Source organism: Phodopus roborovskii, unplaced genomic scaffold (assembly GCF_943737965.1).
Source record: "Phodopus roborovskii unplaced genomic scaffold, PHOROB, whole genome shotgun sequence".
In the NCBI taxonomy this organism is placed as follows: domain Eukaryota; kingdom Metazoa; phylum Chordata; class Mammalia; order Rodentia; family Cricetidae; genus Phodopus; species Phodopus roborovskii.
In genome coordinates this window covers 17,270,896-17,286,221 of record NW_026126549.1, presented here as the reverse complement: position 1 = coordinate 17,286,221, position 15,326 = coordinate 17,270,896, and the positions used below count along the sequence as shown (strand labels likewise).

The 15,326-nt window shown below is 40.8% G+C and overlaps 1 pseudogene; it reads right to left on the bottom strand.

Annotated features, from left to right (window-relative positions):
• Nucleotides 1-9,073: 9,073 nt before the first annotated feature.
• LOC127234292 (serine/threonine-protein phosphatase 4 regulatory subunit 1-like) lies at nt 9,074-13,797 on the bottom strand (annotated as a pseudogene).
• Between the last annotated feature and the right edge of the window lie 1,529 nt (nt 13,798-15,326).

Here is a 15,326-nt window from a genome sequence, read left to right as displayed (position 1 = left end):
AAGAATCAGCTGTTACAACTTCTGTACCTGTAGGCCTGACTCAGGATCTTCCCAAATGCAAACAGTTCAAAGATAAATTCATCACTTTATTCATGAAGCATTTATGAAGCTATTTTCAGATTATACATTTTCTATTTCATCAATAGTATCATTCAACAATAAGAAATAATTCCTGGAAGCTATTCCCTCTCCATCAACTCTATTAATCAAAACTCCAAGCATGATGGGGCTTTCTATTGTCCCCTGATCATGCCTTTGCCACTGTTCTGGTACTAGTTTAAGTTACAAGGCTGAAATCATGGCATAGACATGAATTTCTTCACACCACCACCATGTTAATCAAATGAACTTGCTTACCTACACCCCCCAGTAGGAGAACAAAGTCCAAGTCCTTTAGCCCTGATTTGCCACTGTACTAATGATGTAGGATTTTTAAGAACAATAGACCTTTCCTGGCCCAGTTGTGTTTGACCCAAGAACCTAAGATGCCACACACTCACAGACATCAAAGATCCAACTGAGACAGTAGCTTTTAGTTCAATGTGTCATACCAAAGACAATTAATGAGGTGAACTCTTCTACTAAATAAAACCCCAACAAGGGAGATGATCATGCACTTTCCATGAGATGTCCAGCTTGTTAGGGGAAGTCAAAGGCCTATTTGTGCCTCTCTGACTTCAACTTTGGCCTCGACTGTCTGCTAGTTGTTAGTCACTGGTTCATGTTGCTACCTTCAACCTTGAAGGTGTCCCAAGTGCCCTTAATTATACTAAACTCTTTCTGCTCTCACAGTCACATTACCAGTGACAGTTACAAGTTGGCCATGATAGACAATTAATCTATTCATAGCCACCATGATGTAGCTGCATTTTTTTGATTATCTATTTAGCTGCTTGTCTTTTGGGTGGTCTGAGATGGTCTCCTAGGTAACAGCATGTTGTTAGAAGCCATCCTTACTTACAACTTTCTCTGCATTAGAATCAGGGTACCAGAAGCAAGAACATCAGCAAGGAAGGGCAATAGAGCTTTGGATATGTCCCTCAAGGGTTGGGGCCTGGCTGCAAGCCAGCCTGCTGTCAGTAGCCAAGAGCCTTGCCCTGCTTCTTATTTGTTTAATTTGTTTATCTCATATCCAGCTACAAACCGTTTTTACCTTCCTCAATACTTTGGACTCTGCTGTTTTAACTCTTAATCTTTTTATGGAAGCCAGCCTCTGTTCTCACTATGAACAATTTTCTGTTTTCACTGTGGGCCTCTTCCCTTACTACCTACAGAGATCCTGCTGCCGCATTGTCAATATGCCTCATTCAATAGGCATAGGAAACCTCAAAGCTCACTCCAACAAGGCCATACCTACTCTGACAAAGCCACACCTCCTAATAGTGACACTCCTTGTGAGATTATGGGGCCATTTACATTCAAACTACCACAATAACATTAGGATTTCATAGTAGCCAGAATTATTTTCCCCTAAAATTATTTAATATGTACTGTGATATTTTGTGCCTAACAGATTCACTACTAAAAATGACTCCCAGAGAAGGAGCTCAAACTTCAGTTTTGTTTCATGTTATCAGAGTGATTGGCAAGTAGGTTAAGTTCAAACCAAGCTGATGTTTTTCAATTAAAAAGTTCATGTACTCTATATTTGAGAAAAGATGTGAGTGCTCTTTAGGCATAGTCCTCAATATGCCTAAATCATTGATGAACAAAAAAATCATCGATGAGTGATCTAATGAATCAGTAACAACTTGACAACTCTAGCCACACTTTAACACTGGAGCTGCAGGACAGAGCTAGGTTTCAGTGCAGAATCACTGCAGGAACTATCAGCCTCACGGTGTGTGGTCCGTGTGGTAGTGCCTGGTCCCACTATAGAAGCACCCGCCACTTGGCACAATACTCTCTTTTACCACGTTGAGAGCCTTTATTTTAAACCAGAAACCTCTCACATTTTCTTTTTGTTCTGGGCCGCAGAACAAAATTACATACTAATTTCTGAAAATCTTGTAAATGTCAGTTCTTCCCTGACTTATATACCTCCTGTATACAACATTGTACCTTTGTACAATATATACAATTTGTATACACTATATACACTATATAGTGTATATACAATATATATACACTATCATAAATAACGTTTGTATAGATATACACACACATGCACAAACACACATGAGCACACACTGGAGTTCAGTCTGCCTCCTTAAGAGCTTCACTGATAAAAAAAAAAGACCCATCCATGCTGTTCTACTCAATAGAGCATCGATCCCCAATGAACCTCTATCAATCCTGAATATCCTTATTCACCCCTGTTATAACTCAAAAAATATTTCTCAAAAATATTGAAACTTTCCCCTCTTGAGGAGAGAGAAAAGTATCTAAACCTTGCCAGGCCTAGGAAACAAATAAAATTTACAAGGCCCAGAGAGTTCCTGAAAGATGTAAGATTCATAAGGCCCTCACCAAGGTTATATAAGTGCTAACAACTTCTGGGGAGAAGGGATCCTGAGTGCTGGGGCTGAGTGAATTTTTTAGGGAAATCTAGGGAGGCAGCTTTCATGGGCTGTTACCCATAGTCCAGTAGGCTTTCAGGAGATACAGCTATCTTTGGGTCACAATGCTTGTTTAAGTAACCCCCATCCATATTCTTGAAAGTAGCCCTATGAAATTCACTGGCTCACTGAGATGAACATAGGTAGACTCACTTTACTTTTATCTGTATTGTGCCCTACATGGGGTGAATAGACATTTGTCCTCATCTCCTCAGGACACGGTCTTTGTACTGTTTTGGTTCAGCTTTGATATGTGTCATTTTATGTGTGTGCATACAGATTTCTAGAGTAAGATCTCAAAAGTGGGGTTGCTTGACCAAATCATATGTGAGCTTGGAACGTTTTAATAAATGCTACCGATGGCACTCTGTAGAAGATGTATTAGGCATAACCTTGGGAGTGAATGGTAGCTGTTGGTTTCCTTACTTCTCCAGCAGCAGTAGCTTGTTGTTGGGCATCTGAATCTCCAGAAAAAAATAATGGTATCTTGAAATTCTCAGGCAAGTGGATGGCACTTGAAGAAACCACCCTGAATGAGGTAACCCAGTCACAAAAAGAGGAACATAGTATGTACTCGCTCATATATGGATTTTAGACCTAGAGCAAAGGATCAACAGCCTATAATTCACACCACCAGAGGAACTAGGATACAAGGTGTATTCTAAGAGATTCATATAAAGTCCCTCACAGAAGCGGGAAGGGACAAGTCCCCCAGAGCACATGGGAAGTGGGGGGGGCAATGAATGGAGAGAGAAGTAGGAGAAAGAGAGGGGGAGGAGAGGAAAACATGTGCGACTAGGAAGATTGAGTCAGGGTAGGAATAGAAGACAGGAGAGAGAGAGAGAGACAGAGACAGAGAGAGAGCATAAAAGAGGAAGCCAATATTGGTTTGAAGAGAAAATTGAACCCAAAGAAAGGCCTAGAGACCTACAATTTGAGCATCCGTGGAAAGGCTACCATAAATGCCCTTCCCGGATAGTGAGATCAACAACTAACTTATCCATGGAGCCCTCTTCTAATACCTGTTGGAAACAGAAGCAAACACCCATACCTAAACATTGAGTCAAACTAGAACCCAGATGCAGATGGAGAGGACAAGACCAGGTTGCAGAAACACATAGAAACAGCTGACCTGAACAAGGAGGAGCTGACGGGCCCCCAGACTGATAGCTGGGAAGCCAGCATGGGACTGACTCAGGCCCCCCTGAATATGGGTCTCAGCCAGAAGCACTGAGCAATCTAAGGGACCTCAGAGAGTGGAACCAGGATGTATCCCTGGTGCACAAAAGGAGAACCTTGCGAACACATCCCCCATGGAGGGATAACTGCCTTAACCTAAAGACAGGAGAGAAGCCCTAGTTCCTACTTCAAATGACCTGTCAGATCTACATGACCCCACCTGGATGGCATTGCCCTACATGTGGAATTGGGGTGGGGGGATGGGAAGGGAGGGTGGTCAAGGTGCATGTGAGAGGGCAGAGAGGGGAAAAGTGAGGGAGGAAGAGAGGGAGGAAGGAAGGGAGAGGAAACTGGGATCGACATGTAAAATAATAAATTAAATAAAAAAACTAATATAAAATTTTAATTAATTATTTATGACCTAAAATAGGATTTGTTAGGTCCAGGCTTTTAAAAAAAGTTATATTTTCTTTGTGTGTGTGTGTGTGTGTGTGTGTGTGTGTGTGTGTGTGTGTGTGTGTGTGTGTGTGTGTGTGTGTGTATGTGTGTGTGTGTGTGTGTGTGTGTGTGTGTGTGTGTGTGTGTGTAGTGGATGAGTGAGTAGGTGGGTGTAAATGTTAATGGAGGCCAGGAGAGGGCATTGAATGAGCCTAGAGCTGAGGTTACAGACAGTTGTGAGCTACCTGCCATGGGTTCTGAGAGACAAATTGTGGTACTAAAGGGCAGGAAGTGATCTTTAGCCAGAGTCATCTCACCAGCCCCTAAATCCAGTTATAAGTATGTAAAAAGAATGCAAATAAATGAAATTTAATTTATTGAAAATCAATTAGAACTACCCTATTATTTGTATTAGTTATCCACTAATATGTTAGGAACAGAGAGAATGGAATTAAAATTTCCTCTATCTAATCTAATATGTTTCCATTTCCTGTAGTATTTCCTACAGATTTTTAAAGTATGTTGATATAAGCTTATTTGTTCATAGATTTCCATAATGAAATAACCATCTGTGTAGATTACACCATTCAGCTGTTTTCATGTTTTCCTGATAGCCATGTGCCTGTTTTTGCTTTGAAAGTATTCTATCTGAGGTATGTTTTCTAAATTTGAGGTATATTTGAGTTTTGCTTCGTGATACAGTAGAAGCTTCAAAACAGGAGTTTATCTATTTACCATTTTAAAATGTGTATGTGCTTGTTATCTGGAATATTTCCTATTGAAATGTGTTTTTAAATTTCTTTTTTAAGAAATATTTTTATTAAAATATAATTACAGCACTTCATCCCTTCTCTTTCTTTCCTCTAACCTCTTTCTTGTCCCTTCCCTCATATTCCTCCTGTATTGCCCTGTAAATCCCTATTCCCTCTCAATCTGATGCTCACCTTTTCTCTGATTGTTTTTATATACAGAGAGATACATAAGTAGATAAAAATAACATGCTGAGTATATGTTTGTTTCAGGGACCACTTTGTATTATATCACAAATGAGGGGCTCTTTCCTTTGAGAGCCTAATTCTCAGAAGTCACTAGTTGCGTATCGTTCTTTGTCTAGGGGTTGGAGCTCATGAGTTTTTTCTCCTTCATTAGCATATTTATTAATATTATCATTGTTTAGGTCTTTTTTAAGAAGCCATTTCTAGAAGACACAATTTCCCAGAAGACTTCCTGGTCCTCTGGCTCTCACAAACTTTCTGCCCCTTCTTATGCCTAAACCTTAGGTGCAAGAGTTGTATTGTATATATCTGTTGGGTCTAGGCTCTCCACCATTCAATGTGTTGATCTCTGTATTCTTTCCAATTGTGGTAAAAGTAGTGAAGGGGGATCAAAAGTGGGAAGGGGGATAAAGGTCAAAGAAGGAGAAGGAAGAGAAACAAATAACATCAAGGTCAAAACCTAAGGAATCATATTATTTCTGTTTACCTAAAATTATGTTATTTTACATGTACAATGTGTGTGTGAGAGAGAGAGAGAGAAAGAGAGAGGAGAGAGAGACAGAGAGACAGACAGAGGAAAGGTGGGTCAAAATAAGATGGCTAAGGATAAGGAGTACTAGATTGGATTTGACAAGAAAACATTATCAAAATAAGGATGTAGCTAGGAAGCTAGGAGAGGGAAGTTAAGATATTGCTAGGATCCACAGATTCTAGTGTTGAAACTATGGAAAGTTATACTTAAAAAAGAAAAGGAAGAGGCAATAAGGTGAAAGTAAGAAGCAAAGATATAAGAAGTGTGAGTGCAAGTGTGTGAGATGTGGCTGAAGAATACAGGAGAGAATGTCTTGGGGTAGACTAGGAGAAGGAACGTACACAAAAATCCAAACCCTAACTGACAAGTATGCAAACAAAAGCTAAACCATCATGAGATACACAGCAAGAATAGAGACTGTTAATAGGTAGAAGGATTAAAAAGAATACATAGGGACTTTTGTACAGGAATGACAGGTGACATTCTCAGACTCTCCCCCCCCCCCAGGCTCTAACAGACTCCACATCTTTCCATGTGTTGTCCCTTATTATCTAACATATGACATTTATGGGCACAGGATTGCTCCCTTTGGTCACCAGTTAATATCCATGAAATAAGTAGTGATGGCCCCTCTCTCATTTGTGATATTATTAGCTGGAGTCTTCTTTCATTCTTAGTATTTTAAGATGTTTATCACTTCAAAGAACTGGTGTTAGGATTTACTCATTTTCTTTCTTGATATTTTAAATTGCATCAATTTCTGGTGTTCAGTATTTCTCTTTTTGCTTTGAGTTAATTTGCTCTTCTTTTCCTATTTTCTTAAAATAGAATCTTAGATTATTGATTTTTGGAGCTTCCTTCTGATATACATATGCAAAGCTATAAATTTCTCCTGAATCAAAGCCTTTGCCAATGCCCACAGGTTTCAACAAGTCTTATTTCCTGATTACTTTTATTTTATTAAAAGATTTTCTATCCCTTGGACTTCTATGGTCTTTCCATTATCTAGGAGTGTACTATTTCATGATGAACATTTTGAGATTTTCTTGGTATTTTTTCTGATATTGGTGTTTACCTTAATTCCAGTATGGTATAAGATTATACTTTAAAAATAAATTTATATTTATTTATGTCTGTGAGAGAGTATTGTGTGCAGGTGCATGTGGAGGCCAAAAGGAGCATTGGATCTCCTAGACACAAGCATTTACAAGCCACCCGATGTGAGTACTAGAACTGAACAAGTGCTCTTAATTGCTGAGCCAGACATCTCTCTAGTCCTAAGAGTTTGCTTTCTCAGATTTCCTTTTCTGAAAATTTGCCGAGGTGCTGTGTATGGCCCCACAATATGCTTTCTTTTGGTAACTGTTCTTCATTCTGCTCATTGAAACACTCTATAAATGTCAATTAGATTCAGTTGACTGATGATCTTTTTCAGTTCAACACTGTCATTAATGATTTCCTCTTTTCTGGCTCTACCAATTACTGAGAGAGGAACACTGAACTCTCATATTAGAATGATGGCTTCATTCATTTCTCTCTGAAGTCCCATTTGCTTTGGTTTCATGCGCTTTGTTGTTGGGTTGTTGGCTCATACACATTAGGGGCTGCTGTATCATTCTGAACACACAATTTCTTTACCATTTTGTAATATCCCATGATGGGAGATGCCTTTCTGTAAATATGTTTCTCTTATTGGGTAATGATTAAAGCCCTGTTGGCCAATAGGAAAGCAAGATAGGTGGGACAAGGAAGATTCTGGGAGATATAAGAGAGAAGAGTCAAGATATAGGGACTAGAGAGGAAGAGGTCCAGATGCTGTCACCGGTAAGATAAGACCATGTGGAAATATTTAGATTGATAGAAATGAGTTAATATTTAAGACAGAGCTAGCCAATAAGAAACGCTTGTAACTAGCCAACAGCTTTATATCTAATTTAGTGTCTCTGTGAGTTATTTGGGGCTGACTTGGCTGTGGAACCAGGCTGGCGGGAAACTGCTCATAACAACCCCACTTTTCTCTGATAATTTCTCTATGTTTGAGTTCTTCTTTGTATGACATTCATATAGCTATTCCCAGTACCTTATGATTTATGTATATTTCCTCATCCTATTACAGGCATACCTTAAAGATATTGAAGGTTCATTTGCAAAACACTACAATAAGTGAAATGTCACAACAGAGCAAATAATATGAATTTCTTTTTTTCCCCATCACATGTGAAAGCTATGTATACAGCATGCAGTAGAATCATATTTAAAACAATGTAGAAGTGCAATGATGTTTGCTTCACTAGCTGATTGTCCCTTTCACAATAGATGTCTCTGTAACTCCATGCTCCTTAATATCATTTTACCCACAGTAGAGCCTCTGTAAAAACCAGGGCCAATCTTCTCACTCCTGCAGCTAGTTTATCAACTAAGCTTTGCAATTGTCTAAGTCTTTTGCTGTCATTTGAACAATGTTCATAGCATCTCCTCTAAAAGCACATTTCAAGTAACTCCTACTTTGTTTGCTTGTCAGTGAGGAACATCTCTTCATTCACTAAACATTTTTTTTCCCCAGCTTCAGCAATTCAGTTCTGTCTTCAGGCTCTTGTGCCATGATAGTTCTAATAGCACAATTAAGACTGCCTACTCCAGAATGGCACTCCTGTGAAGCACAGGAAGAAAAGTTACACCTCAGAGATGACTATGATCAAGTTACAATAATCTTATATACATTATTCTAATAAATTTCCTTCAGCTTATAACCAGCATGAAAAAAATTAGTAGAGAGAGATTTTGCCAATATTGTGTAAATGTGTGCAATAATGTACTATATTAGGAGTCAACATCAAGCTCTTAGGAGAAATTAAAACTGAAAAAAATCTCTTTTGGCAGTTACACACATCAAGAATTATTTATACTCAGGGTTGGGATGAGCAGTGATGGCCTTGAATAGAGTCTGCACCTGGAAGGCATGCTTAGGCTAATACTGCAGGTCTTTTCTATCCAGTACACATCAGCCTTCTAGCCATAAGAATTTCACCTATCAGTCATTGTGTAAGGCAGGTCTCTGGGAACCTCATTCCTTCCAAAAGGAAATGCTCTGCTAGTTCAAGCTTCCTTCAGTCTGGAAGATGAAGTAATGAGTTAAGGCTTTGGTGGCAATATAATCCTCTGAAAAATTACTTTCTCTTATGTCAAGAAAAAATAACAGTGGTTACAGGGCCTTCCTTTTTCTCTTAAAAATCCCCAGACTTGAGGATAGTAACTAGTACCTATAACTGAGCCAGCAGGATGAAGACACTCCCACACCTGTTCCAGACTGATTTGGGGCAATTGGACCGTGGTTCTTGCAGAAGCAGGAAGGACACCATGGTTCATGTTTTCTAATAGATTAAGGTAGTAGGACTCATTGCATCTTCAGAGGCTTTGGTGCTGGAAGGGTGGATGCTTGCAAAGTACTTCATGTCTGTGTCTTCATCCATCTTGAGGGCCATGATGGTCTGTTTCAGGGTTGCTTGATGACAGCAAAGGCTAAGAAGTACCCTTTCTCTAGTAGTGTCTGTCACAGTGTTTTTTATGAGGAGCACTCTAACATTTTGAAGCCCACCATTTGCCAAAATAAGCAAACGTGGTGTCAGATGCACAACAAACTGGTCTTCGGTGACAGTCTACGTGGAAAGAAACAAGTGCTGCAACTCTGTCAGCCAACACCCAAACTTCCATACAGAGGACAGAACCCTGAGCAACAACTTAGAAGGTATGGATTTTTATACATTTAAACCAGAATTTCAGTTACATGGAAACACAAAAATAATACCCCAACCAAACCAAAGGCACTTACATATTGTATATATTACTTCAGTTACCACATGATGCTTCAGTACCTCAGGTAGACATGCATCATGTTCCAATAGAGGAAAACAGGTTTTATGTCTACTCAAAATGTTTGTAGGTTTTTGTTTGTTTGTTTTCTAGGTTTTGACAGTGGTGGTAAAAGCATCTGGAATCTTCTTTGTGTCCTGTAGGGCTCAGTTTACTAGCTGATGACCTCCCCCTTCTATTTAGGTCATTTAAGCTAACTAGGACTGGTCTTGAACTCATGATTCTCCTCTTATGTGCCGAGATTACAGATGAGTGCCACCATGCTTGGCTTCCAAGGAAGTTTTCAACTTCTCTGCAGAAACCCAAGACTGCTAGTCTATATCTTCATCTCCAAACTTCATCCTAGTGGGCACTGTGGTATGGTATCTATGTATGGTGTGTGCACAACATGGCTCACACAGGTATGTGCATATGGCTTGGGAATGTCAGCGTGAGGAACAGAACTATCAGCTGTTCGTGAGATCACATGCTCCTCAAAATTAGGCATCTGTCTGGATCACCATCTCAGTCAGCTATTTCTCACAATGAGAAGGTTTTGGAGAGATGGAATGGCATGAAATTTCATGAGTAGGTGTGGCCAGGCCTTTCTCACCTGGTAGACAAAAACAAGGGCTTGCTGACCAGACCATTTCAGATACTTGCCAAAATTTTCTACTGACTCATTGATGAGGTCCACTCTGAAGGTTGTGGGTATCACCATGGAGAGCTTCCTGGAAACTTTGTTGTCCTCCTTGTAGGAAACTCAGTGAATGGAAGAAACTTTGTCTGCACACAGGTTCAGAACAAGACATAAGGATAAACACCTTTAGAACTATATAATTCCCAATGTAAAATAGCTATTCAGCTAGTTCAGTTCAAAAGTATCAAGTTCTACCATTATCTGACACCCAAATCTCCTGAAGTTAATACATATACTCTCTACTTTTGTCAATATGAAGAAACTATAGAAAATCATGTACATGTTTAAGAATATCTATCCTTACTTCACTGAGGTCTTTTAAAAATCCATTAAATACTGGAACCATATTTGTAGCTGTCAATTGGTTTCCAAGAATAGCTTCAAACTTGTGGATGGAGAATGCTAAAGCTCTTGGCACTCGCCACTGTATGTCTGATACCAGAGACTCCTGAATCTCTCTTAGGCAGTGCCAGCTCTGCTTGCTGAGTCTCAGGGCCACACCTGGCAGGATGTATGCCCAGTGCTGGGTGATGTCAGTGTCAGCTGTGCTCAAAGGGGATCAGTCACTGACAAGCACTGATCTAATAAAGCTTGTGGTATGACATCTTACACCTTTCCTCTCCTCTCCTCATTGGGCTCATGGCCACATCTTCACAAATGTAGTTAAGAATGGCATCCAAATTCTCAACAGCAGCACTGACTAAAGGCATGGAGTCATTGTGATTTGTCAAAATCTGGTTCTCTTGGTTTGTTACAGCCTGGTAGCTCATTTATACCCAGCTCATCTTGTACCTTTCTCCATTATTCTACACTGTTCTACACTGTTCTTCATGTGCACCTAGGCTGGAAGCCTACACTTCAGCTAACAATACCTCCCACCTGTTCTTTAACATCTGGCTCTAATTCTTTATCATCTCTTCAAGTGTCTTCCCGGTGGCCATGGTGACATTAGGAGAGCCCCACAAGGGGATCATGCTCTCTGGGGAGAGTCTCTTCTTGGAGTCCTGTTCAAACTCTATGTCAATACCTATTTCAGGTAGGTGAGTCCCTCCAGAAATGGAAGGCGTTGAACAATTCCTGGTCTAAAAGAGCCAAATCTGGGGAGCTGGTGCCAACCTCTGGCAGGAATAGACTTGTGCTAACAGGCTTTAAAAGCAGGCTACTTCCTGATGTGACACAGAGGACAAAGCAGAGAGAGGAAGGCACTGTATATTGATATTGGAATATCTATGCCCCCTGGAGAGCTCCTAGAGGTCATAGAAGCAGTCTTCTAGTGTGCTTTTCAGTCTAGCACTGGGATAAAGGACACCAAGATCCGGAGGAGCATCCTCTGGCTTACTCTGCTCTTGTACAGCATGTGTTCTTTGATCCTATATGTATCAGCTGATAAATCTCCTGACTTTAAATAAAAGGAGACATGAAAGACCCCCAGAGACGAGAGAGAGAGAGATAGAGAGAACGAGAGAGAGAGAGAGAGAGAGAGAGAGAGAGGGCTGTTTGGCCAACCTAACCTGAAGGGTCACTCTGATAAAGTTAATTAACAGCAGTCTTAGTTACTTTTCTGTTGCTGTGATAGGACACCATGACCAAGGCAACATATAGACAGAAACATTTCACTGGGAGTTATAGTTTCAGAGAGTTGTAAGTGCATGACCTTCATGGTGGGGGGTGGGGCATAGCAAGTTGCAGGCATAGCACTGGAGCAGTAGCTTGTTTCATATGATCCACAAATAAGAGGCAGGAGGAAAGATAAAGACAGAAAGACAGACAGACAGACAGACAGACAGACAGAGTATGGGAATAGTTTGGGCTTTTGAAACTTCAGAGTTGACCCCCAGTGACACACCTCCTTCAGCGAGGCCACACCTTCTGATCCTTCCCAAACAGTTCCAACTGCAGGAACAAATACATACATGAGCCTATGGTGAATTCAACCACCATGATAGAAGTGATAACTTCTTTCTTTGGGTTTTCCAACACGTTCCACATGAAACAGTCATGAAGTACTCAGCATAGGCCTTTTAGACTCTCCCCACACTATCAGAACATAACCAGAAAAACCTGGGCAGCAGCCTTTCCTTGGTGGCTTGCTGGCCAACTCCCCTTCATTCTACAGTCACAGTGTAGCTCACAAAAGGGACAAGATGCTATAATATCCTTCCCATCCATGGGAGCATCTTGCACCTTATAGCCACAGCCTCTGGCATCATGTCGTCATTGTTAGGCAGGACAATATGCTCTATAAGGACAGAGCACACTTCGGTCTCCACACCAAATCAGTCCATCAGCTCCTACTCCAGGAGAGCTAGCAAAACTGCCTGACTGGTTTTCCTGTCTGGGAGGATTATTCTGATCTTCAAGATAGTTCTAACCACAATAGGTAGCATTTGGGAAAAGCATGGTGTTGAAGGCTAATTCTTTTGACAAAACAGTGCAGTATATGGCGCTGGTTCCATCAGCTCTGCTCTCACAGTAGGTTCTGAACCATCAAATCTGCTGGTTCTTTTCAAATCAACAACACAGTCTCTTTCATCATGGCAGCCTTCCCCCAGAAAATCCAGCAAACTCTAGACTTTCATCTATCTGTTCTCAATTCAGTATACCTTGTCCAGTCTCCCAAGCAGTGTCAACATTTCATTGCATGGGATGATGCCCAGGGGTCAGTGTGCATCCTCCAACAGGTCCTCCGGGAACTCTAAGAGGTGTGCTACCTTGTGCTCACTCACAAGGATGGATGCTTCCCAAACTTCGATTCTAGTTGTGGTACTCTCACTGTTTCCACTACATCTGCAGTCACTTGACCCACCTTAAAATCCCCAAACTCATCTGTGAAGGTTGGGATCAACTTCTTCCAAATTCCTGCTGATGTTGATAGTCTGATTTTCTGTCAATCACACATGCTCTTAGTAGCACCTAGAATGGTGAATCCTTCCCAGGTTTTCAACTTACTTTGCCCATGTCCACCAGAGGACTCGGTATCTATGCCAACTATTACCTTACTAAGTTTTTAATTTCTTAGATAATAAGGCTTGCCAAGGACTCAAGAAACAGGCAGGAAATCACTGCAAGTTTGAAGTCAGCCAAGGTCTCCACAGCAAAGACCTCTCTCAAAAAAATTAGATATTTTGTGTTTGTATGTGTGTTCATACATACACACATACATACATATAACACTCTAAAATCAGAATTCACACACACACACACACACGCACACACACACACACGTACATATTTCACTCTCAAGTCAGAATGACTCCATGATTATGGGCTGCAGAATGAGTGTGTCACAGCTATAGAAACAACATTGGTCTTACTGTACATCTTCCTCTGAGCTTTGTAGTAACCAAGTTCTCTCTCAGTGACTATCTGGATGCAGCTCTTACATGGGCACTTTCTGTTCTGCTTTGTGCTCTCTCTCTCTCCTTTAATCATTGTGTTTGTTTAAGACTTCTGCCCATGCTTATAATGTATTTTGATCTAGTCCAGCTCTCATTCTCTGCACTCAGTTCCTCTACCATCTTTCAGATCATTCTCTTCTAATTTCATGTGTTCTTTTTGCTTTTCCTCCCCTGAGACCTCTCAGGGATGGGATGCCTGGATGTGCATGGATGTTGCATGGATGGCATCTCAGGAGTAGCCTCATGGAAGAAAACCTGCTCTCTCTCTCTCTCTCTCTCTCTCTCTCTCTCTCTCTCTCTCTCTCTCTCTCTCTCTCTTTCTCTCTCCCAACAACTATCAATTTCCAATAGCTCCTCAGCAGAGGGAAGGACTTTATTACAACCTCCCCACTCCAAGATGAGATCTTTGTCTGGCTTGAGTTTGTGCAATTATCCTGCAGGTCATAACCTCTGAGAATTCATATGTGTAACTGCCTTGTTTTGTCCTGAAAACACTGTTTCATTGTAGCCATCTACCACCTCTTGTTTGGGATGGTCCATGGACATTTGTAGGAGTACTGTGGTGTAGATGTACCATTTATGGCTGCGCAGCCCACAGTCTCTTAATTCTCTACACCTTGACCAGTTGTGGGTCTATTTCAAAACAGACATTATTTATTGCAGAAGGAAGCTTCTCTAATGAAGGTTAAGTGATACACTGATTTATGGATATAAGTCATTAGGAGTTAGTTTAATTCTATATACATTTATCACAGCAAAAGTAATGTTCTCCCCTGGGCTCTATGACAACCCTATCCATAGGTTATTGTCTTAGTTATGGTTTCTGTTGCAGCAATGAAACACCATGACCAAAGGCAAGTTGGGGAGGAAAGGGTTTATATTTAGTTTACACTTCAGCATTGCTATTCATCACTGAAAGAAGATAGGCATGATCCCAGAGGCAAGAGCTGATGTAGAGGCCATAGAATGGGAGTTACTTACTGGCTTGCTCAACCCATCTTCTTATAGAACCCAGGACCAGCAGCCCAGGGATGGCACCATCACCATGGGGCTGGACACTCCACCATTGATCACTAAAGGAGAAAACGCCTTACAGCTGAATATCAAGGAGGCATTTCCTCAGCTGAGGCTCCTTCCTCTGATGACTCTAGCAAGAGTCAAGCTGACACACAAAACTACCCAGTACAGTTATTGTCTTTGATAATAGTGCCAGGAATGAATTCTGGTGAAGTGGATCCTAAAAACAATTGGAAAATAGTTCTTTGCTCCTATAACATTCTTGCCACTCTTGTACTGGTGGGCATATCCTTCCTGTCTGGTCATTATTGCAGCCTGAAGAACATGATTGAGCAAGGTTGATGATTACTTTGCTCTTCTACTGGGTTGCATAGCACCTATGTAAGCTCTTTCCTCCGTGGTCCATGACTAAAGTATCTTGTATTTTCAGTAATAGCATCTCACCGCCATTCTTTTTTTCCCTTTTATGTTATGCAGAGGGCATCTTCACTTTAAACTTCTAAACCAAGCCCAGCTTGCTTCAAATGTTTTCTCTTAAGCAGCCTCACTTTGCGGCTTTCATAGAATTGAAGGCAGCTGGGACCTTGCTTAAGAGACTGTTGCCTCCACCTGCATGGCTTTGGGGCTTGCCTTGATTGGAACAATGTGGGAATGAAGAAA